Source organism: Phyllostomus hastatus, unplaced genomic scaffold (assembly GCF_019186645.2).
Source record: "Phyllostomus hastatus isolate PE091 unplaced genomic scaffold, TTU_PhHast_1.1 phas_contig_40, whole genome shotgun sequence".
Taxonomy (NCBI): domain Eukaryota; kingdom Metazoa; phylum Chordata; class Mammalia; order Chiroptera; family Phyllostomidae; genus Phyllostomus; species Phyllostomus hastatus.
The window spans coordinates 4,967,321-4,991,950 of record NW_025333872.1 but is presented as its reverse complement, the minus strand read 5'-3'; the positions used below and the strand labels follow the sequence as shown (position 1 = coordinate 4,991,950).

Genomic DNA, 24,630 nt, shown 5'->3' with positions numbered 1-24,630 from the left:
GAACAACAGCCCTTGAGAACCACCTGAAGACTAGCTGAACAGAACTCCTATAACTTAGGGTATATTGTGCAGAAGAAGCCATGTTATGACTGGTAGGAAGGCTAGGTATTCAAAACAGGCCAGGCCCACACCCACAATGGTAGCTAAGAAACGGGAGGGATATTTTGGTTGCAGAGCACCCCTCACCCCACCTCCCCTTAGGAGCAAGGAGTCCCAAACCCACATGTGGCTTCACAGCCCAGAGTACTAGTGCTGGGAAGAGAAGTCTCTATAATGTCCAGCTGTGAAAATCAGTGAGGATTGTGGCTGAGTGAGATGGAGGGCTTCTAGACTTCCAGGTGTCTCTTAAAGGGCCATGCATGAATTTACTCTCTGACAGACTCACTTGCCCTGAGCTCCAGTGCTTGGGGAACATCTCAAAAGGTGCCAGGGACATATGGGGAGAAACTGAATTGTCTGGCTTCAGAGCGAGGGCTGGAGGAGCAACTTTCTCTGGGATTAAATTGCTAGCAGGTGCCATTGTTCCTATGTTGAGCTCTCCTCCAACCAGCCTACTGGGGCAGGTGGGTACCAAGTTCGTCTTTTTTGTATGGGCACCAAGTCTCAATCAACCTGGCTAACACAGTTGCACCTGTCTGGAGATCCCTTGAGACCCCTGCCCTACTCAATTTACTGGTTCACCCATGCTTCTTCCAGAACCTTTTTCATACGAATGAGGTATCTCAGCTCATGTTACAGACTTTCCTAAAATCTCTCAAAGTTTCACAAACCCAGACAAGCAGGGGCTCCAAGCCTGGCACTGGTGGCAGCTGGCTTTGGTTCCCAGCTTAGCCTCTCCCAGGTACCTCCAAGCCCAGCACAAGGGGCAACCATCAGCATATCACTTTGTAGCTCATGCCAGGGGGCCCCAAACCAGGCACTGGCAGTAGCTGACCTGGTCCTACATTAGATCCCCTCCCAAGAAGCCCCAGAACCAATACACTCCGGCAAAATAGCAGAAACACTCAATCAGAAGAGCAAACAGAAAGAAGAATTTAAAAAATGAGAATAGTTTCTGGGGTGTCTTGAACAACATCATACATACCAACATTCACATTATAGGGGTGCCAGAAAGAGAATAGAGAGATAAAGTGGTTATAAACCTATTTGAAGAAATAATGATGGAAAATTTTTCTAACCTGGCAAAGAAAATAAACATAAAAAGCACAGAGTCCCAAAAAACAAGATAAATACAAAGAGACCCACACCAAGGCACACCATAAGTAAAATGCCAAGAACAAAGACAAAGAAAAATTTTAAAAGTAGCAAGGGAGCTCCCATTAGACTGTTAGCTGATTCCTCAACAGAAACTTTGCAGGGTGGAAGGGATTGTCATGAAATATACAGTGATGAAAAATAGGACCTACAACCAAGATTACTCTACCTGGCAAGGCTATCATTAGAACTAAAGGACATATAAAGAGCTTCCCAGATAAGATAACACAAAAGAAGTTCATCACCAGCAAACCAGTATTATAAAAGTGTTAAACAGAGAAAATAGAAATGTTAAACAGTCTTCTTTGTGAAGAAGAAGAAAAAATAAATCAACAATATAAATAATAAAATGGCAATAACTACATACTTGTCAATAATTACACATAAATGGACTAAATGCTGCAATCAAAAGACATAGGGTGGTTGAATGGATAAGAAAACAAGATCCTTACATATGCTTCCCAGATCAAAAGACATATACAAACTGAAAATAAAAGGATGGTTAAAGATATTTAGTGTAAATGAAAAATGTAAAAAAGCTGGGTTAGCAACATTTATACCAGACAAAATAGGCTTTAAAACAAAGTCAATAGCAGAGTTTAAAGAAGGACCCAGCCACTCCACTTCTGAGTATTTAGCTGGAAAAATCCAAACCACTAATTCAAAATAGATATCTACATCCCTATGTTCTTTGCAGCATTATTTACAATGACAAAGATCTAGAAGCAACATAAGTGCCCATCAACATGAATGGATAAAGAAGTGGTACATACATGGATGGGCAAAAGTAAGTTTACAGTTATAATACAAATACATAATACAACAGTTAATAAATAATAATGCAAGAATAAACTCTGTTTTGTGTACTCACAGCTACAAACCTAGTTTTGCCCATCCCTCTATATACAATGGAATATTACTCAGCCACAAAAAAGAATAAAATCTTGCCACTTGTGACAACATGGATGGACCTAGAGGGTATTATGCTGAGTGAGATAAGTCATACAAAAAAAATACTATATGATTTCACTTACATATGCAACCTGAAAAGCAAAATAAATGAACAAACAGAACAGAAACAAACTCATTGAACAGAGAACATTTTGATGGTTGCCAGATGGGAGGGATTTGGGGGGGATGGGTGAAAAAGGAAGGGATTAAGACATGCAAATTGCCAGTTGTAGAAATAGTCATGTGAACTTCTGGCCAAGATGGAGGTATAGATAGACACACTGTGCCTCCTCGCAAAACAAAAAGAAGGTCAGCAACAAATTTAAAAACAAAAAACAACCAGAACTACAGAAAATCTGTATGGAAATCTGACCACCAAAGAGTTAAAGAACATTCATCTGGACAGGTAGGAGAGGTGGAGATGGGTAGCTGGGGCAGACAGGACTCACGGCAAGGTGGTAGCTGGAGGACTGGGGTGGGTGGCAGCTGGTGGAGTGGGCAGTCCCACATTTGCGTGCAGATAAACTGGGAGGAACAACTGGGGAGAGAGACAGACCGTGCAACCCAGGGTTCCAGCTCAGGGAAATAAAGCCTCAAAACCTCTAAAAAAACCTGTGGGGGTTCTGGCAGCTGGAGAAACTCCCAGCCTCATAGGAGAGTTCCTTGTAGAAACCCACAGGCTCCTACAAAGTACATAAACCCATTCACCTGGGAATCACCACCTGAATGGCCCAACTGGCCTGTGGGTAGAGGAGGAAGTGACTGAAAGCTGGCTGAGAGCTGAGCAAGCAGCACTGTTCCCTCTCTGACACCTCCCCCACATATAGCACCACAACACAGTGACGTGGGTTGCCCTGCCCTGGAAAATACCTAAGGCTCCCCCCATTACTACGTAACAGGTATGCCAAGACAAAAAAAAATGGCCCAAATGAAAGAACAGATCAAAAGTCCAGAAAAAGCATAACTAAGTGATGAAGAGATAGTCAACCTATCAGATGCAGAGTTCAAAACACTGGCAATCAAGATGCTCACAGAAATGGTAGAGAATGGTCACAAAATAGAGGAAAAAGTGAAGGCTATGAAAAGTGAAATAAAGGAAAATGCACAGGGAACCAACAGTGATGGGAAGAAAACTGGGACTCAGATCAAGGGTTTGGACCAGAAGGAAGAAATAAATATTCAACCAGAACAGAATGAAAATATAAGAAGAGAGAATTCAAAAAATAAAGAGAGGCTTAGGAACCTATGGGACAACTTTAAACATTCCAACATCCGAATCATAGGGGTGCCAGAACGGGAAGAGGAACAGCAAGAAATTGAAAACTTATTTGAACAAATAATGGAGAACTTCCCCAATCTGACAAAGGAAGTCCAAGAAGCTCACAGAGTCCCAAAGAAGTTGGACGCAAGGAAGCACACACCAAGCCACATCATAATTACATTACCCAAAGTTAAAGATAAGGAGAATCTTAAAAGCAGCAATAGAAAAGGAAACAGTTACCTACAGACGAGTGCCCATAAGACTATCAGCCAATTTCTCAAGAGAAACCTTACAGGCAAGAAGGGGCTGGAAAGAAGTATTTGAAGTCATGAAAGGCAAGGACCTACATCCAAGATTACTCTCTTCAGAAAAGCTATAATTTAGACTTGGGAGGGCAGATAAAGTGCCTCCCAGATAAGGTTAAGTTGAAGGAGTTCATCATCAGCAAATCCTTATTATATGAAATGTTAAAGGGACTTATCTAAAGAAAAGAAGAAGATAAAAAATATGAACAGTAAAATGACAGCAAACATCTATTAACAACCAAATCTAAAAGAAAAACAAAAACAAAAACAAACTGAACAAACAACTAGAACAGGAACAGAACCACAGAAATGGAGATCACATGGCAAATGGAAGATTACTAGCAGGGAGGGAGAGGGGGAAGGAAAAGGTACAGAGAATAAGTAGTATAAATGGTAGGCAGAAAATAGACAGGGGGAGGATAAAAATAGTATAGGAACGTAGAAGCCAAAGAACTTACATGTACGACCCATGGACATGAGCTAAGGTGGGGGCGGGATGGGGTTGGGGAATTCAGGTGGCAGTGGTGGTGCAGGGCAGAGGGGAATAAAGAGGGGAAAATGGGACAACTGTAAAAGCATAATCAATAAAATGTATTTAAAAGAAAAAACAAAAAACAAACAAAAACCAGTCATGGGGATGTAAAATATAGCATAGAGAATATAGTCAATAATATTGTAATAACTATGTATGGTGTCAGATGGGTACTAGACTTATTGAGGGGAATCACTTTGAAAGTTATATAAATGTCTAATCACTATGTTGTATACCTGAAACTAATATAATATTATATGGCAACTGTAATAAAGAATAAAAATTTATTGAAAAATTATTTTGATTAAATATATGGTTATTATATTTATATACTAGTTTCTTTTGTAATTGCATACATTTTACTTTGTACATTTAAAAACATTAATCTGACAAGGGTCCCATCAGCATCACCACAGTGCCAAAGGAGCCCTGTCACCAGGGTGGGCAGAGCTGCTGCTCCAGGTTTCTCTTTAACGCTCTACTCCAAAAGACTTCTCCACAGAACCCCAAGATGCCACCATTAGATTTTTACTTCCTTGGTTTAAGCATTACCTTACTGAAATTCTTCTTTATATATGCAAATGTGCCCAAACTGAATTTCTCAGTCTTTTCCCCTCCAGTCTGGCCTTTATCTCTAAGTTTCAGAAACTGATTCTCCTTTTAAAATGTCCTTGAAATGCTCTGGCTGGTTTAGCTCAGTTGTTTGGAATACTGTCCTGTGAACAGAGGGGTTGCAGGTTTGATTCCCAGTCAGGGCACATGCCTGAGTTACGGGGTTTGGTCCTGGTCAGGGTGTGTGTAAGGGGCAAGGGATAGATGTTCCTCTTTCAATTGATGTTTCTCTCCCTCTCTCTCCACTTCTTTTTTCACTCTAAAAGCAATGAAAAAAATGTCCTTAGGTGAGGATAAAATAATAATAAAATAAAATAAAATAAAATAAAACATCCTTGTAAAAAATACTGTGCAGGCTTACATCCACTCTGCAGACACAAAAGCTCACTTTCAGTTCAGTTGGGGTAGAAGGGTGACAAAAGGAAGTCATGAGGATGGGTCTCCAAATCACCCCACTGTGGAGTCGGGGGGAGTATCTGTGAAATTCCCCATGTACAACTTATGCTCCTCTTTCAAGGCAAGGTGTATTGGAGAGTCTGGATTTCACCTTGAGTCCAGCAACCTTGGAGCTGCAGCACCCTCCCTGTCCAGGAAGCACCTTCTACTTCTGGTGGCTGAAGCTTGCTGAGCCCTGCGCTTCCTGGGGAGCCCCGTATGGGAGGCTCCAGGAGCTGCCTCTAGCTCACACCATAGTCTCCTCTCACTGGAGGTGCAAACATAACAGAAGGCCAGGCTTCTGAAGTTTGGCCAGAACATTCTGTAAAGGATTATATTCCTGATTGCAGGTAGTAACTTATTGCAGGGTCATAAAATCAATTTAGTGGATTTAGGGATTCACAACAAGCATTAAAACGTAGACTAGAAAATAGCGTGTGTCACACCCAGGTTAAGTATGACCTTGTGGAACTGGTTTTTGTTTTATATGTGTGTATGTATGTGACTATTGCATTACGATGTGATTTGTTTCCTACTGTGGACCCCAGCCAAGACTTTGAAAAACAGTGCTGTCAGTATGCCTGTGTAGCTCACAGAGAAATTACAGCAATGGAAAGAGACTGCATTATGAAGTGATAATTTAATTCAAGGATATAATAATTATTTTAATGGGTGTCAAAAAATTAGCATACCAATCCCATGGGAATCCCATATACTGCTTAGTACTAGGCTCAAATCAGGACCTCACACAGGGCCTCGTTAATCAGTGAGTGGTGCTGGGGTGAACACAGACAAGCATGCGAAGAGGCTATGTGAAGGACCACATTTCAAGGAAACCACCGTGAGACATCGCAGAAGGGAGAAGAATGGAAATAGGTAGAATATCATGGAGATGGCAGGCCTCACAGTGGGCAGGATCACAACCTAAATCCTTGTTGTATTTATTTCAATTTATTCCTTAATCCCTAAAGTGGGGATCATTATGCCAGGCTGGCTGGCCTTATGGGACTCGGTCCCTGATCAAATGAGATAAAATTTAGAAGAAAGCTGTGTGTAGTGTTAAAAGCACCAGGAGTTATTACTGTCTACAAGGGGAGGTGATTTTCTCCTATGGAGACCAAAATTGCCAGCAAAGTTTTGGAGCTATTTGCATGACAATAAGAAAGATTATGGGCTCTAGGCAAGCTGGCCCTTCAGCCTTTTCTTACTCTAATTGCTCCCAATGCTGTTTCTGAGTGGGGATACAGGGGTGGGAGGGCAGGGGCTCGCAGCATGGGGCCAGCCTCCTGTCTGGGATGGGGAGATTACAAGAGTAATGACCCAGCCCTGAAACTATTGTTCTTCTACAAGAATTTGTTATTCCTCCCATTTGACTGTCCATGCTTATCTCAGGTGTGGGCCACAGAGCCCTCACAGAGATAGGTGCTGATGTACAGATCCCCAAACCTGTGCACGTCAGTCCCTGCTGCACAAATAGCCTGCGGGTCAGCACCTGCGAGGCAGTCAGGCACCTCAGGAAGCATGGCAGAGGGAGAAAAAAGCAGCAAGAAGAAAGTGAAGGGGTGGAGAACAAGAAGTGTGGAGAAAGGCCTGTTCCTCATGAGAGAGGAGGAGAGGATACTGTGGGTTGAATGGAGTTTCCCCAAGCTCACAGTGGCACTGTATTTCAAGGTATGGTCTTTAAAAGAGTTGAAATGAGGTCATTAGGTGGGCCCTGATCTAATAGGACTGGTGTTCTTATAAGAAGAGCATTAGGCCCTGGCTGGTGTGGCTCAGTGGATTGAGTGCTGGGCCTGCAAACCAAACCAGCTGGTTACTGGTTTGATTCTTAGTTGCACATGCCTGGGTTGTGGGCCCAGTCCCCAGTAGGGGGCACGTGAGAGGCAACAACACACTGATGTTTCTTTCTCTCTCCCTCTCTTCCTCTCTATCTAAAAATAAATAAAATATTTTAAAAAGGAGAGGAAATTAGGACAGAGACCCAGAGGGAAAACCATGTGAAGACATAGGTAAATGGCCATCCAAAAGTCAAGGAAAGAGGCCACTATAAAAACCAACCCTGCTGACTACTTGCTCTCAGACTTCCAGCCTTCATAACTGTGAGACAATACATTTCTGTTGATTAAACCACCCAGCCTGTGGAATTTGTTATGGCAGCCCAAGCAAACCAACACAGGTGGATACTACAAGATGGATTATGGGCTGCAAACCAAGATGAGACACACCCAGGACATTAAGCAGCTTAGCTCCAGGAGTAAAATAAAGAGGTACTGGTGTTAAGAGCCTATGATTAGCAAATATGTTGTCTTGAGCTGTTGGGAACAAGGAAATTAAGAACTAAATTTAACCTTAATAGACAAGAACCACATTGTAGCTAAAAAGAAATGATAAAAGAGACAAAGTACAGTTAAAGCAAACATCCTGTGTCTAGCAGACGCTCTCCCCTGGGTAGGCTAGATAAGCAGTGCTTTGTAGTTTTTAATGAGAAAATAGAAAACTAGCTAGCTAGAGCCAGGAGATTACTAGGTTAATGAACAAACATCCTGCCTTCCTGCCTTATGAAAGAATGCTTGGTTTGAAATTCCCGTGCGCGGTCTTTGTAAGCGAATTACTAACTGACACATCTGCTTCTGTATAACGCTTGCTTGCCCGCCCCTATATAAGAACATAGTTGTAAGCGCTCAGCGCGGCTCTTGTTTGCAGCTCCTTGTGGGCACTGTGTCACTGGACACTTTGAGAGTTCGCCCCTGCACAGGTTAAACTTGGCCAATAAAGTAACATCTTTGATACCCTGAAAGTCTCCGATATTTGTTCTCGAGTTTGCTGGATGCTACAGAGCCACATCATATTCAAAGTCTGTTGAGACCAGAAAAGGCCATATTTCATTGGTTCACAGTTTGGGTCCCAGCATCTCCTGGGAACTTGTTGGAAATGCAGATTTTCTGGCTTCACCCCAGACCCACTGAATCAATAACTCTCCAGGTAGAACTCAGCAGTCTGTGTTTTATCAGGATCTCCAGCTTCTTCTGATGCATATTCAAGCTTGAGAACCACTGTTTTATGTAAACTTTTTGAAACTTAACCAGAAGTGTTTGTGAAGTTGCGCCATGTAGAGAGTCAGAGAAAGTTGCTGTCACATGAATGTCATGCCCCACAGCTCTCTGAAGGGCCTTCATGATGTGCAGATGGAGAGAAGTGGGAGAGGGACCATTATCATCCCATAGCACAGGTTGCCCTTGTCTCAGTCTCAAGGAGGAGAGCTGAGGTGACCACAGGAGCTTAGCACTTGGCTCATTCAGATCCTCTCCATTCTTTTCCCCCATCCCTGTTCTGACTAAACCTTCACTAATGACAGATACAGTCTTAAATAATGATGCTGGTATTTCTGTGATTTATATGCTGGGAGAAATAAGAATAGGGGAAAGAGAGGAGATGATAAGAGTGAGGAGAGAGAAAGATAAGAGAAAGAACATTATTATTCAGGGAGTAGTATTAAATATTATGCCAAATATTGTAAAGTGATTTTTGGAAGCAACTTGATTAAGTGGCTTAATAAATGTTATTTTCTTCCTCCTTCCCTCTCATCATCCAACAACTAGAAACACACCAGTGTATCAGGAGAAGTGGCAATAACTGTAAAACCGCTTGTGGCTCTCTTTACATGGGACAAAAAAGACTAATGCCAAGACATTTGTAAAATGGTTTTTTTTTATCTCATCTCAATTTTAAAGGGATTAGAACATAATGATAAACCACTTTTGAAAGGCATATTCAGATGAAGCTAAAGATGCTTCAAATAAATAATAAATGTCTGCCACTCTACTAAGATTCAGGGATTCCATAAGAATGAATATTTAGAATGTCTTTTTCATCCTCCAAGGTACATGGAATATATGTAAGTCCTGCCTGGACATCTGCCTTCCCCAGTCATGTCTACTGAGTGTCCTATTGCTCTGGAGAGAACATTTGAGTTCCAGGACTCTGGCAAATGCCTGAAGTGCAAGCAATGAGTCTTGAACAGGGACCCATCTTTTAAGCATATAGGTGGCTAACCTGGTATCTCAGTGTGATCATTGAAACCCCGGTTCACTTTCAGTTCTTCCTAACTCTGCCTAAAGCTGGACTCTGACAACAGGCACATTAGTAACAAGACTAGCTCACACTGGCTGGGCACTTACTGTGAGTGTCAGATGCTGCACTATATTTAACTCCCTTACATTCTTAACCGAAGATTAGGGAGTTAAATAACATACCTGAATCATACAGCAACTAAGTAGCCAGTATGCCATGATTCAGCGATTCTGAAGTGGTGTTCATCTGGGAAAGCTGGGGAGAACCAGAGAAGGTGCACAAAGTGACAGTAACCCAAAAGGCACAAACCATGTTAGAGCTGGTAAGATTATCTACTGATTTCGGTTTATATTGGTATTACTACAAGAAGGAGGCTGTTGGGAAGCCAGGACCATTAGGAAAGAAACAGTTTGACAGGCCTCAGGAAACATGCTGAGGCTTCGGGGAGAAGCCAGAAAGATGAGAGTTTTAGAGTGGAGTAGGAGGAGGTGGAAATGACTGAGGCACAGAGGACATGAGACTGATCAATGATGAGGTCTCCAGGACTGCAACACCCTTCCTCCTGCACGCACCCGCCATAGAGGACATCTCTTCTGGTGTCCCCCGACTGACCACAGGCATGCCCAAAGCCTTCCCTCCAAAGCTACCTTATCCTTTCAACATGCAGTCTAACCTTGACACCTTCCTCCAAAACTTCATGATCTTCACCTCACCTTTCTTTGATCTATTTTAATGTCTAGTTGTCTGTTACCTCAAGACCATCCCTGCTGAGGCCATGTCAGAGCCTCCACTAAGATTCAGGGATTCCATAAAAATGAATATTTAGAATGTCTTTTTCATCCTCCAGGGTACAAGGAGGATGCAGTGACTTCATACACCACACGATGTTTCTCCACTGGGAGATCAGGGCCCTCTGTTCCTTGTACCTCAAAGGTATTTGCTTTCCCCTCAGTGAGACAAAGGCCACACTACCACCTCAAAAAATCCACCATAGTTACTGCCCTATAAGTCCTGCCACCAGAGGGACTCATACCAGGGTTGCCTTTTGTAGGTCAGTGACTTCTGATTTTATTTTTATAACCATCAATTTTCATACAAAAAACGTAGTGGTTTATCCCATGGCTCCTGTAATAATAGCAAACCCCTCTCTCTCCCAACTGCTTTAATCCCTCTCTCCATTGTCTGCATCTCCTGCATCCTTCACTTTCATGGGAAGCTCTGCTCCAACCCCTCTAGTGTCCTCCTAGCCCAGTGTGGGCTGTGCTGTCACAGAGGGGCCAAGGGAAGAGCAGGGTCCCTCTTCCCTAGCTCCACATTGACTCCCAGGGGATCACATCCTCCTTCCTTCAATCCTTGAATCCATTTCTTTGCCTGCACCCTCCCTTGCTTCTCCTCCTCTGGGCTTTTGCTCCAGTAACCATACTTCCTTCATAGCTTCAATACCCCTTTAAATGTTTCCATCCTCAGCCTAGGAACTTGATGCATTTTTCTTATGACCCCCACCCAAACCACCCTTGAATGTCTCCGTAGGGTTATCAACATTTTTATTGTCAAACTTGATCTTTACTTCTTTGTTTCCACTCAAATCTTCATTTCACTGTAGCTCAGTATAATCATGATCTTGGTCCCTCATAACTGCACTAAAACTGTTCTGTCTAAGGTTGCCCATAATCTCCTAATGCTAAAATTCATTAACCTTTTCTCCTACTCTCATGCCCACTCAGCTTCATTCAATTTGTTAGTCACTCTTCTTTTCTGCAAACTTTGGCATCATAAGATCACTTCTTATCATACCCTTTATTATTTCTTTGTCATTTCTTTTTTTTAAATACACTCTACCTTTCTTTTTTAAAAATTATTTATTTATTTTTAGAGAGGGAAGGGAGGGAGAGAGAGAGAGAGAGAGAGAGAGAGAGAGAGAGAGAGAGAGAGAGAGAGAGAGAGAGAGAGAGAAACATCAATGTGCAGTTGCTGGGGGTCATGGCCTGCAACCCAGGCATATACCCTGACTGGGAATCAAACCTGTGACACTTTGGTTCACAGTCCGTGCTCAATCCACTGAGCTATGCCAGCCAGGGCTCTCTTTGTCATTTCTTCTTTCATGAGTGTAGACCTTAGGGATTCTTAAGGATTTTAAATACCTGTTACATCAGTGCATCATGCAGCTATAAATGGTGTGAGTGTCTTCTCCTTCTGCTGTTCACTGTTCCCCAGGAGGCTTGTGGGTTTACTCTTTTCCTGTGCTCCCTGCCTCCCCAAGCCTGGTCATGCGAAGTGAAGGAAAGATAAAGGATATGAGAAGGGACAAAAAGAGAAGGACCCATGTAAATGACCCTCTTGACTTAGGTTTTCTCTCAAGAGGCTCCAGAAGAACAGAACATGTTCATTTGCACTTGCAAAAGTGTCACTGAAATACTCAAACTATACTCTGTTCTAGAGACACTATAATCCCTTGAGTCACACAGCCTTCTGGGTGACCCAGGACAGCATCAAAATATTCCCTGAAAAAATTTTGAGGGTAGCAGTAGAAACAAAAGATCTGGAAACTAGCCAGTCCTTCCCAATATCCTCTTCATGAGCTGCTTTTGGTCATATTTTCCAGCCCGAATTGTCCCCTCAGCTATGTATTGTCCCCCCAATACATAGCTCAGATATGTATTGTCCCCCCAATACATATCTCATATCAAGGCTCCATTATCTCAATTACCCAGCCACCTCTCATGGATCTTGTATTTCATATGGTTCATCCATAATGACTCTGTATCTTCTGCCTTTATTCAGCTTGTATATGCAAAAAGCACATCAGAAATAACTCTCAGCACATGCAGGGATTCTCAATGAAAACCTCCCTTAGCTATTATTTTTTAAAAAATTGGTGGGTGGGAAACATAAATCATTTTAAAAAGTTGCCTCCTTCTAACAGATTTGAACAATTTGTTCAGTCACTGTACATAGAAGAATTTATGTTTGAACAAGCAGTTCCTGGAAGTACTTTAACCAATGGTATCATGTCTGGTAGCTTAAGTGATAAAGGACAAAGATGAAAAATATGGGAAAAGCTTTTTTGGATTGCACTTGTACCTTGAGGGTAGATATGTCTTTGGTATTTCATAAATTGTTCTGTCTCCAGCCTGTTTACATTCAGATCCTGTTCTTAAGCCTGGTCCTTCTAAGCTTGCCTGTACCAGACCCTCTTGTTACAGAAGTGCAGGAGACCCTGGCAGTACAGGAGGTCTTCAGAAGGTTCTGACATTTGTTTGTGGCTTTGCCTTCACTACCCTCTAGGTTTCCTTGTCTGTGGTCTCTGTTCTGCCCTCTGCAGAGTGGAAAGTTTTAAGATCCTTCTTCTCTTTTCAAATTAATATAGAAATTCTGCTGACAAGCTTTACTTTTTCCAAGGCTTAAATCCTAGTGCTCTTGAGCTGTGACAATTTAAATGAGCAAGATTTCCAAAAACTGATGAGTGAGGTTTTAAATGTCTCATAGAAGCAAGTTGCCAAATCTTCCTAAAAGTTTCCATAGGAAAAGGAATGGGTGAGTGGTTGCCTGTGGAAGCATGTACGTGCAGTGCAGTGGTAGAGGGGAACATAACTTTGAAGAACGGTTACAAACCAAAAGGGCTGGAAGAAAACTTAGGAACTAACCCATCAACAAATGCATTTCAAAGATGAATAAAAAACAGAGTGTCCAGAGGCCTGCAGAACAACATACCCAAGTTTTATTGTGACTACTGCAATACATATCTCACCCATGACTCTCCATCTGTGAGAAAGACATGCTGCAGTGGGAGGAAACACAAAGAGACTGTGAAAGACTGCTCTCAGAAATGGATGCAAGAGCAGCTCAGAGCCTGGTTGACAAAACAACTGCAGCATTTCAGCAAGGAGAGATACCTCCTACTCTGTTCTCTGCTTCTCCTCCTGCAGGGGCAATGATTCCATCTCCCTGCAGTCTTCCTGGTCCTCCTTGACCTGGTATAATGCCAGCATCCCGTATGGGGGGAGCCCTCCCATAATGCCAATGATGGGTCCTCCTCTTCCTGGGATGATGCCAGTGGGACCTGCTCCTAGAATGAGGCCACCTATGGGTGGGCACATGCCTATGATGCCTGGACTCCCAGTGATGAGACCTCCTGCCTATCCCATGATGGTGCCCATTCAGCCAGGAATGACTTGACCAAACAGAAAATGAGAGACGGGAGCCTCTTTCTATCAGTTTTATATTACTTGTTCTACTTCACCAGGAGACTGTGGTGCTGTGACTCTGGATGTTTTCTAACAGTGTGACAAGGAAGACTCACTCCCTCTTCCTATCAAAGAGAGAATAGTTTTGGAGGGGAGTAGTGGACAAAAATTTTTTCATTTGTATTGTGAAATGTGAAAATAAAATTGTACACTCTGTTAGCAAAGAAATAAAAATAAAGATGAATAAAACACAGCTGAGAAAAGTTAGGCTGTTTGCTCAAGATCACAGTGTCAACTGTAACTTAGGTCTCCTGACTTCAAATCAACTATTTCTTATTTATTTCATAAGGCTGAGGGGTACAGAATATGTAAGAATGACCAGGCACTGATTAAAAAGACTAACTTAGCTCACTGTGGAAAGAACTGTCAGGTGTCAACACAAGTCTGCTTACTTAGCACAACTATTTGGTTTATGTGATGCTTTCTGCTGTTGCTTTCTGCTGGCTCCATCTCTGTTTCCTCCCTCTCCTAATAGTTGAAACTACTATATGAGGTCCACTCTATCTAAGGATAAATTTCACCTTTATTCCAAGCAAAAGAATAGTTGTAAAGGGGAGTGGGGACTCTAAAGCCACATACTGTAATTGCACAGAGCAAAAGAAATCTACATAATCACTTTTACTTCTAGCTAACATGGAGTAGACACACTTTCCCCCATTCCTCCCACTAAATACAACAAAATGCCCTAAATATGCTATATAAAACAAGCATAAGAAGTTTCTAAAAGAAGGAGAACATTAGGCAGGCCAGCTTGGGAACTCAGGACTGAGGAACAATATGATGGCGAGTTCTCTAACTTGGACTGGACAAGCTGTCAACCTGAAAATGTCAATGGGCGCAGAGAACAAAAGCCCCAAGAAAAGCTTGATCTCTCTAACCAAAAGACTAGGAAAGGAGCAGCCCAGTAAGAGAGAAAACTTTTAAATGATAACTACCCAACTTCAGCCAAATGCAACAGAAAAAAACTATAGCTTCACTCCTTGGCAAAGGCTGAGTGGGGAGTTTAGATTCTATTTTTACCCAGCAGTAATAATGGGACTCAGCACCCCCACTGGGATGGAATCTGAGAAGGCCAAGTGCAGACCTGGGATTTGTTTCCTCCCCTGCATAGTCATGAGCACCTCTACCCATGGTGTCAGCAGAGGTCACATGGGGAGTAGTGATGAGGCACCTCTGCTGGTACCTGCCAGTATGATACCAATAAGGAGGCTTAAGAGGGAGTCTGAACTTCCACCTCTATCCAGCAATAACAAGGAAGCCTTCCTCCTCCCCTCTCCCTCTCCATGTCAATGAAAACTGAGTAGTAAAAATAGGGCAGTGTCCCTTCCTCCCCTCCATCAGCATGGTGTCAGAAATGTTTGCTAGAATAGAAGATTTAGATAAGCTCCAGTGTTTCATAATGTAATAGCCCAAGTTCAAACATTTAGTAAAAAAATCACTTGTCATATCAACAACCAGAAAGAAAAACCTCAACTTGAAAAGATCAACAGACATCAACACTGAGATGACACAGATATTAAAATTATATGACAAGCCATCCATCAGCCATGACAGAAGTAATTCAATGAGCAATTACATACATGGGAAGTCTCATCAAAGAAATAGCAGATATAAAAAAGAACCAGACGGAAATTTTAGAACTGAAAAACATATTAACTGAAATTACAAACTCAGTAAGTGAATTCAACCACAGAATGGAGGAAACAGAGGAAATAATCAATAAACTTGAAGATACAATAGAAATTACCCAATATAAATTAACATAGAGAAAGCAGATAGAAAAAAAGAATAGAAACTCAGAAACCTATGGATCTATAACAAAAGATCTAATGTTTGTGTCAATGGAGTCCCAGAAGGAGATGAGAGTGAAGGTGAGAAAGTATTTAAGAAATAAGTGTTGAAAAATTTAAATTTTGCAAAAGACATAAACATACAGATTCAGATAACTGAGTGGCTCCAAACTGATTAATCCTAAAGTATCTTTATCAGGATGTATTATAATCAAACTTTTGAAAACTTACAGAAAAGATATCTTAAAGACATTGAGGGAAAAATGATACCTTACCTATAGAATAAAGGCAATTTGAATGACAACAAATTTCTCATCAGAGGCCATAGGAAAATGGACACTTCTCAAATGTTGAAAAAGAATCATTGACCTGGAAGTCTACATCTAGTAAAATTATCCAGAAAGGAAGGGGAAATCAAGACGTTCTTAAGTGGAAGGAAATAAAGAAAATGTATTGCCAGCAGACTTACCCTAAAAAGAGCAGCTAAAGGACATTGAAACAGAAAGGGAATAAGAAAATTTGGGTTATCAGGAACAATAAAAGAACAAAAGATAGAGTAAGAATATGGTAAGTATATCATACCTTCCTTCTCCTCTTGAGTTTTCTATATTACATTTGATGATTGAAACAAGAGATATAATCATGTTTGATGTGGTTCTCAACATATGTACAGAAATATTTAAGATGATTATATTACATACAGAAGAGATAAGGGGAAGTAGAGTTCTGTATTTCACTCAAAGTGGTAAAATGATGACATCAGTAGATTGTGATCTTATTTCATATTATGTAATACCTAGAGCAACCATTAAAAGAATCTACAGGAAGAGAAACATTCAAAAACATTATAGATAAATCAAAATGAGTTCTAAAAAATGTTCAAGTAACTCTCTGGAAGGTTGGAGAAGGAAAACGGATAAATGAAACACAGAGAGAACAAACAGAAAACAAAAAAATAAAATGGCAAACTTAAGCCTTAAGATATTAATAAGTGCCTTACATGTAAATTCTCTAAATATATCAATTAAAAGACAGATTGACCAAGTGGATACAACTACATGACCCAATTATATGCTGTCTATGAGAAACTCATTTCAAAATAATAATAAGTCAGTTAACAGTAAGAAGATTCAAAAACATATACCATGCAAACATTAATCAAGTGAAAACAAGAGTAGCTATATTAATATGAGAAAAAACTTGACTTCAGAGCAAAAAGAATGACCAGGGACAGAGAGGGACATTACATGATGATAAAAGGGTCAACCCACTGAGAAGACATTGTGATCCTAAATGTGTATGGAGCAAAATAAGAGCTGGAAAATATGTGAGGCAAAGACTGATAGAACTGAAAGAAGAAATAGATAAATCCACAGTTATAGCTGGAGACCTGAGCACTCATCTCTCAAAAGCTGATAGAACAACTAGACTGAAAACTGTATCAATTATATCAGCAAGGGTAAAAAAGAACTCAACAGCACTATCAATCAATAGGATCTAACAGACATTTATACCTACAACTGTGCCCATGAAACACAGACCAAGGCACACCAATCCTGGGATGCAAAAATGACTTCAAGAATTTTTTAAAAACAGACATCATACAGAGAGTGTTCTCCAATCACAATAGAATTAAAGTGAAATTAAAAAAAAAAAGATAAAATGAAAATCTCTAAATGCTTGGAAATGAAACAAAACAGCCAAATAATTTATTATTTAGAGAGGAAGTCTCAAGGCAAAAAGAAAAAATACATAAATACATATACTAAAGTAATAGGGAAAGATGAATTTACAGAAATTAAAGTTTTATACATCAAAGAAAAAAGAAAAGTCTCAGATCAATAGTTTATGCTCCCACCTTCAGAATCTAGAAAAAGAACAAAATATATACAAAGCTATCCTTGGCTGGTGTGGCTCAGTGGGTGGAGTGTCCACCTGCCAACTGAAGGATCACCAGTTCGATTCCCAGTCAGGGCACATGCGTGGGTTGCAGGAATCTTGTAAGAGGCAATCAATTGATGTATCTCTGACACAGATGTTTCTCCATCTCTTTCTCAGCACCCTTTCATTCTTTCTAAAAAAATAAGTAAAATTTAAAAATTTAAATAAAAAATATACACAAAGCTAGCAGAAAGAAGGAAAGAAATAATAAAGAACAGAAATCAATGATGCTGGAAACATTGAGGTCCCCAAGGCCACCCCATTTCTGTTTCAATGTCCTAGGGAGTGCCACTTCCCACAAAACATTTGCTCAAGTCTTAATATTTTTAGCTGCTTCTTCCAGTTAATAAATGAGAAATCTGCACTAAAGTACCAGTAAAGCCAATATTTAATCCATAGCTTGTAAATCCAATGTTTTCTCTTTCTCTCTTTGGTTTTTTCCTCACCATCTGGGAAGCTGAAACCAGAATGGTGATGGAGAGCAAGGTGGCCTGGGTAGCCTCAAGCCTGGTGTGTTAGGGTGTCATTAGTCCCTCTTCCAGAAATGCTCCTGATCTCAAGCCAGAGTTCAGATGGTTGGGTTTGGAGTCTCCACTGTGAGCTTGAAAGGTAAAGAAAGGCCATCTCTACTGGCTGCAGAACAGATATCAGGAGCCCAAAATGCTAAAGCTGGAGACTGAAGATGGGCTGCAGCAGACAGGAGGCCAGGAACACCAGGTGCAGATCAGAACCCAATTACTTTAGGAATCAATCTCATCAGAGCTCTAACTGCTCTAAGAATAAAATGTTGAAAATGGCAGGCTGCTACAAGGCATCTCATTTATTCCTGACAACCATCACCTGTGTGTAGCATTACACAAGGCAGCAGAGTGTGGCACAGGCAGGAGTGCCCTTCAGTCTTCCAACCTACTTGCACTAGGTAACCAGGGTAGAGTCAGTAGTTTAGGAAAATGACCAAGACCACAGTTGGTTGCACAAGGAAATTGTTCATCAGGATTTGGGACAGTGTAGATGAAGATTTCCTTTTACCTTGACCACTGCATGCACTCTGACCATATCCAAGTATTCTTAGAGAGAAGGAAAGAAGGAATTCATAGTGCACTTACAAAGAGGCTGACCTTTGAAATTTTTATTCCACTGAAGGCTGATTCACTTCTAGTGCTATATCTAACCAAGATGCAGAGCCATTCATTGTATATTTCCACTAAAACAGCTTCTGAGACATTAAGCTAATCACATGCCAAAGCTATGTCTCCAATATCCTAATTCAGTGTAGGGCTTTCTTTTCTGTTACAACAACCTCAACACTTGTCTCCACACTGAAATCCTGTGGTCTATAATTCTCCACCCCTCAGAGCCCAGCACAGCACTGCACTCCTGTGCAGGGGAAGGAGGGGCTCCCATGTGGTCATTCTAATTGGCTGCTAAAACTGGGTGATGGAGCAGCCTATCTGTGTTGAAGCACCCCTTCATGGTTTGGTCCTCCCTGACCTGCAGGGAAACTTCAGTTCAGGCAACAATATCATCACAAGTTAGACTCAGTTCAGTGACCAGTGTTCAGGTTCTTCATCTCCTTACCTCAATAAAAAGGTGAGTATTTAGCATGTGGTGCTGAGTATTTCCTCTCTTTAAACATAGAAAATGAGCTTGCCTGGAGCCTGTAGGAGTGAACTGAAGAGTTAGACCAATAGAGTACCAGAGTATTGAAGCCACAGTAATCTCAGCCAATCTGAAGCAAGGTGTTTTTAAGGCTCAATAATGAAGCTCCAAATGCCAAGTATAGGGTTAAAAGACCAGACCAGCATCTTAGGGCTGGTCTCAGAAATATCCAGTATATTATTCGAAAGTATCACCACTATGAAGCATCAACTCCCTTATAGCATTTTCAGCATATCTGCATATACTTGATCTCAAAATTCTGTGAGATTGAGCAAATTCAGCATAAGGACCAGTACTTGTATATAAAGACACTTTAGAGTTAAGGAAGAATGCTCATACATACCACACTCACTTGATCCTCAACCAGATAGGAAGGGCAGGATCATAAGAATAAGAATAACGCCCATTTGCAGAAGGCAGACTTCATTGTCTTGGAGCAATTATAGTCCTTGTCATTCCCCTCCTCTGTCCCCAAGATTAAAACACTTTATTTCCTAAAGAGATATGCCACAGTGCTAAACCAAAAACTATTCATTCTAATCCCAAATTTAGGGAGTTATATTTATATATAGTTCTCATTTGATGAGAAAAATCATGAAAATCACTTATAAATAGATGTACTGCCTATTATTTCTTGTCATTAAATATCACCCACTAACTTGATTCATCAGTAAGACTTTCTAACTAGTCAAATTATGCCCAGGAATTTGTGCCTTAAAAATATCTAGCTTCTTTCATAGTGTCAGAGTCAGTAAAAACCAGAGAAAGTTGAGAGGGAGATGCTTAAATACACAGCCTGGAGCCTCGTGGGCAGAAATAAGTAAAAGAGCTCCAGGCAATTGCTCAGCACTCCTCTTGCTTCTGTTTAATACTAGTGTGTACAAGGACACAGCTTCTCCCACAGCCAGCATTTACTTCTCAGCAATCTTCAGATAGTTGTAAAAGTCAGGGCCTGGGTGGGGGAGGTGTGCACATTACCATTACAACTTGTGAGCTTGGATTTACTCCTCAAAGGACAAGTGACTAGTACATGCAACATTGCACTTTTAAAAGCACTGTTCCTCTGTCCTCAAAATGGGTAAAATCTTGAAAAAGTCTTCTGATTGCTCATTCCTAACTTGGAGGCCCTGGTCTTTTTTTCTCTGAACATGGATCAATATTTTGAAATGTATGTTATCTTTCAGAATCAAGGGAATTAAAGTTGAACAGTAACCATACTTGTTAAAGCAGCATGAACTCAACTCAGTTGACATTAATATTCTATGGGCAATACTATTTAATTTTATGAACGGTTTATCAGGTGTTGCCTATTGAGTATTATTAATATGGGGATGCTGTGTAGGTTGTGGACCCTGAGCTAAGCACTGAAAGCCTGTGCTGAGGAGTAAATGTGCTCACTTCTGGAGCACAGGGAGTGGCCTTGGGGGTCACACTGTCCCACTGTCACACCGCTAGGGTAGCCCTTGCTTTTCGCTTGTAACTGTATTCTACATCCCTGGCTGGGTCCCAAATACCAAGATGTACAAATGTAAACTTGTTGATTTTACTAGAATTCTTTCAATTCTTAAAAAAAAGCCCAAAACAAGATAACCCCCCACAAGATTCTACAATTTTTTGGTTAACTTATGAGTAGGAAAAATCTGTAACAGCTATAATGTCATAAGCAGAAATTCCAAGTTCCTGTTCGAGTTCGCAAGTTATTATTCACTAACAAGTGTGCTGACTATGTATTAGGTACTATTTTACAGCCGTTTCAAAGTCTTGCTTAAAACATTTCCTTTGGAATGGGTAATTCATGATGAAAATTTTTAAATTTTGAATGGATAATTCATGATTGAAAAATTGAAGGTGTATAAGAAAAAACCTTCCAGACTTTCAGTTTCCCACCCTAGAGGACTCTTGTATTCACAATATTTTGTTTTTTGGGGCATAGAGTGTAGAAGGGTGGAAGGAAATAGAAAACCTATTTTTATCTATCCACCACCTTTTTAGAGAATGAAAGTCATTTTGTAAATGAAAGGTTAACTACTGCTCCAATTTTACCCTCTACTTAATATATCTTCATGATTTCAAAGTACCAAAAGGAATCCTTCTTTTGTCATGACTACATAGTATTTCATTGTATGGAAGTATCATATTTTAACTAGACTCCTATATATGGTATTGTTTCCAATTTTGCTATTATAAAAACTACTGTGATAAATTACCTATTACATTAGTCATTTTGCAACATATATACCTTTAAGGTAAATTTTTGATAGAGGTGGCCAGGCTGCCTTACTCACCAAGTGTATGTTGATATCAAAGCTTTCAATCTTTGTTGAGTCCAGCATTCCAGAATGGTTTGGTTTGGTAGTCATTCATGACAAACTTAATCATACAATGCAACACATGGTGGCACATTGCATCACACATCTAAGAATTCTCATGCCCTTAAGGGTAGGCCACAGGAAACTGAACAGAATGAATATAAGATACAGATCCTGTCTTTGGAACAGAGATGTGGAAGGGCTGCAGGTGATATTCCAAATAGAAATGATCTATACATTTCTGATTCATTCTGACAGCCTAAACACTTCTAGTAATGCTTCAGCAGAGACATAAGCATGAGTCTTAAACACTGTCTGGAAATTGATACTACAGTTGTTTCTATCTGGCTGCTTTCAAAGTCCATTCATAAGTGGTACTGAGTTCCAGCTCCATATCAATAGGTAGATGTGCCTCTGTTATTGTGTTTGCAGAAAATATTAAGCTTGTTTAGCTCAAAAACTCAATTGGTATTCAGTTGCTCTAACATCAGGGTCAGTTATAAGGTCCCATCCACATATCAGTATTTAAAATGCTCCCAAATTTGGAATGATGGACTTCAACAACATGTCTTAAGGTAAAAAATCTTATGCAGATTTTCCTGCCTCTCATTCATCTCTTTTCTTCTGAAACAAGGATGTTGTGGCAACAATTAGCAATGACTATGCCAGCTTGTTCTTTCAGGGGAATATTGTTCTTTTCACGTTGAAAAGACCAGGAGCTCTGTAATAGATTCCAGACCACATCCAACTCCTGCTGAGGAAGCTACATTTTTAGGTGTAAGAGTAGCTCAATAGTGACTCTGCAAACAAGAGCAATAGAATTCTTATTTCAGGAGTGACACCATCTAAGTTGTAGTGTGTGCCTACCTTCACTGCAGGGAAACCTCTGTCTCAAACTAATTTGATAGGGCTTTGTATATCTTCTACATTTTCCATAGTCCATTTTCCTAAGAAACCTGATTATGGGGTATACATGAGCTTTGAGAAGCTTGCACTTCCTTATGTGCTATTGACATATTCCTGCAGCATTTTAGGATGTGAGTGAAGCCATTGTCTCCACAGAGCTTCCAAGGCTGGGGATAAACAGTGTACAAGGTGTTGCCATAACTCTGCCTGAATGTACTGATTCACCCAGTTGAGTCTGTCGAATGGTCTGTCACTCAATTGCTAAACCTTGGGGCTAGGTGCACAATGTTGAATTAATGTGGTTTTAGGCTGACTGGCCAGGTCACTTCCGCCTGGGACAGTGTCAGAGGTAGTAACAAATCGAATCCCCTAGTGACAGTATAGTTTTATTTACTTAGTCATTTAAGTTTTATTTATTTATTGGAAACAAGGCAGGGTGGGGGGAGAGATGGGAGAAAAGAGAGAGAGAGAGAGAGACATCAATTTGTTGTTTCACTTATTTATACATCTATTTGTTGATCCTTGTATGTGCCCTGACCAAAGATCAAACCCATAACCTTGGTGTATTGGGACAATGCTCTAACCAACTGAGCTATCTGGCCAGGGCTAAGTTTTATTTCTTTTAATGTGGCCTCTGTCCATCACTTGCTTTAAGATGTCTGAATTTCCCTGTTTGGAAGCAAATCTCACCAGTGGCTAAGTGAATCCTTCCATAAACATTTTATGCCTATATAAGCAAGTACACCTCTAATCCAAAGCATATACAACAGTACTCTAGTATTTATAAATAAGTTTCCCCAAATGTTCTTTGGAGAAGATGCACTAGCCAAGTGTCGGGGGGCTCTGTGCCCCCATCCCCCATGGATGAGAATAATTCTACCAGGACATGATCTGCTTGGGGAGGAAAGGTGGCTGATCTCTCAAAGGAGAAGGACCAGGAGCCTATTCCTCAATGGGCTTTTATTGGGTTTATTTGCATAGGAATAACAGGGCATATAGGTAAAGCTCATCAATCATTGTCAGGCAGTAATGATCAAATAATAGATAACATTCAAAGAACTATGAGGGCTTATTTTGAGTCAGGGTCAGATAGCTAAAGAGCCATAAAACTTTGGGGAAATGAACTCATTTCATACTTGAACCTTTATCATTTAAATTGAAGATATTAGCAAAGTAGGTTTCATAGGATTTTATGCATTCTTTCTTAGGCCCGATTGTCCTGGGGAACCCACCCTTTCCAGCACACGGCTGTACCACCCTCCATCATTGTTTCAGGGTTAAGTCAGGCAGGGAAAGTAAGACAGCCACAAGATTAGGAGACTTCTCACAGACAGAATGAGGACTCAGGCTATGTCAAAGCCAAGGGGTGAGAGTCCATCACCCCTTTTTTCTATAGCTCCCCAAGTCCTTCCCTGAGGGCCCCTTCATGACCATGCCTGTCTTAGGTTGTCCCTCCCTTGAGGAATTTTACCTGTCATTGGCTAAGTGGTCATCTGCTCAGGGCCAAGCAGGGTGAAGTAAAGGGGGCAGAGGCAGTGCCCCTGCCAGGGAGATAAGCTTTGTCTCCTTAGTGGCTTAGGGTCACAAGGTCTCTCACTCAGCCTTAGCCCTGGGGGATTACAGCTTCTGACACCAGGCAGGGTAGTTCCTATCAGCCAGGGAGATTATAACCTGTCTTTTAAAAGATGCATGGGAAATCAATACCTTTCCTTTCAGAAGGAGTCCTAGGACATATTCCTGGGATTTTGGAAGTCCCTATATTATCAGGAACCCACTTACAAAACATCTCTTAGGTGGATATCTCTTGGGGAGACTTAAAACATTATTTATAGCCATGGTTGGGTAGCTCAGTTGGTTAGAGAGTCTCCCCTATATGCCAAGATTACAGGTTTGATATCTGGTCAGGGTGCATAAAAAAAGCAACCAATGAATAAGTAGAACAACAAATTGATGTTTGTCTCTCTCTCCCCCTTCCTTCTTCACTTTCTCTAACATCAATTAATAAAAATTTATGAAAAAACTCCAAACACAGTATTTTCTGGAAACGCTTTTTTTTCATTGTTGATACTATTACAGATGTCCCCTCTCTGTCCCCCTCCACCAGGCCCCCTGGCCTTCACCATTGTTGCCTGTATCCATGGGCTTCAATGCTCTGTTGTCTGTGTCCATGAGCTATGCTTAAGTAAAAAGTATCAACCATTATTAACCTGTATCCAATCTTGTTTCTGCTATCCTGTACTAGATGATTTTAAGGCAAATCTGAGATGTTAATCCATACTGGGGAGATTTTTTCAAAAGTGAGTAAGAATATCCAGGGTACCATTTATTAATATCTTCTCCAGAGCTAGAACCTTACTTGT

The 24,630-nt window shown here is 40.8% G+C and overlaps 1 pseudogene; it reads left to right on the top strand.

The window, feature by feature from the left end:
* The first annotated feature begins 6,871 nt into the window (after nt 1-6,871).
* LOC123821441 lies at nt 6,872-13,597 on the top strand (annotated as a pseudogene).
* Nucleotides 13,598-24,630: the final 11,033 nt, after the last annotated feature.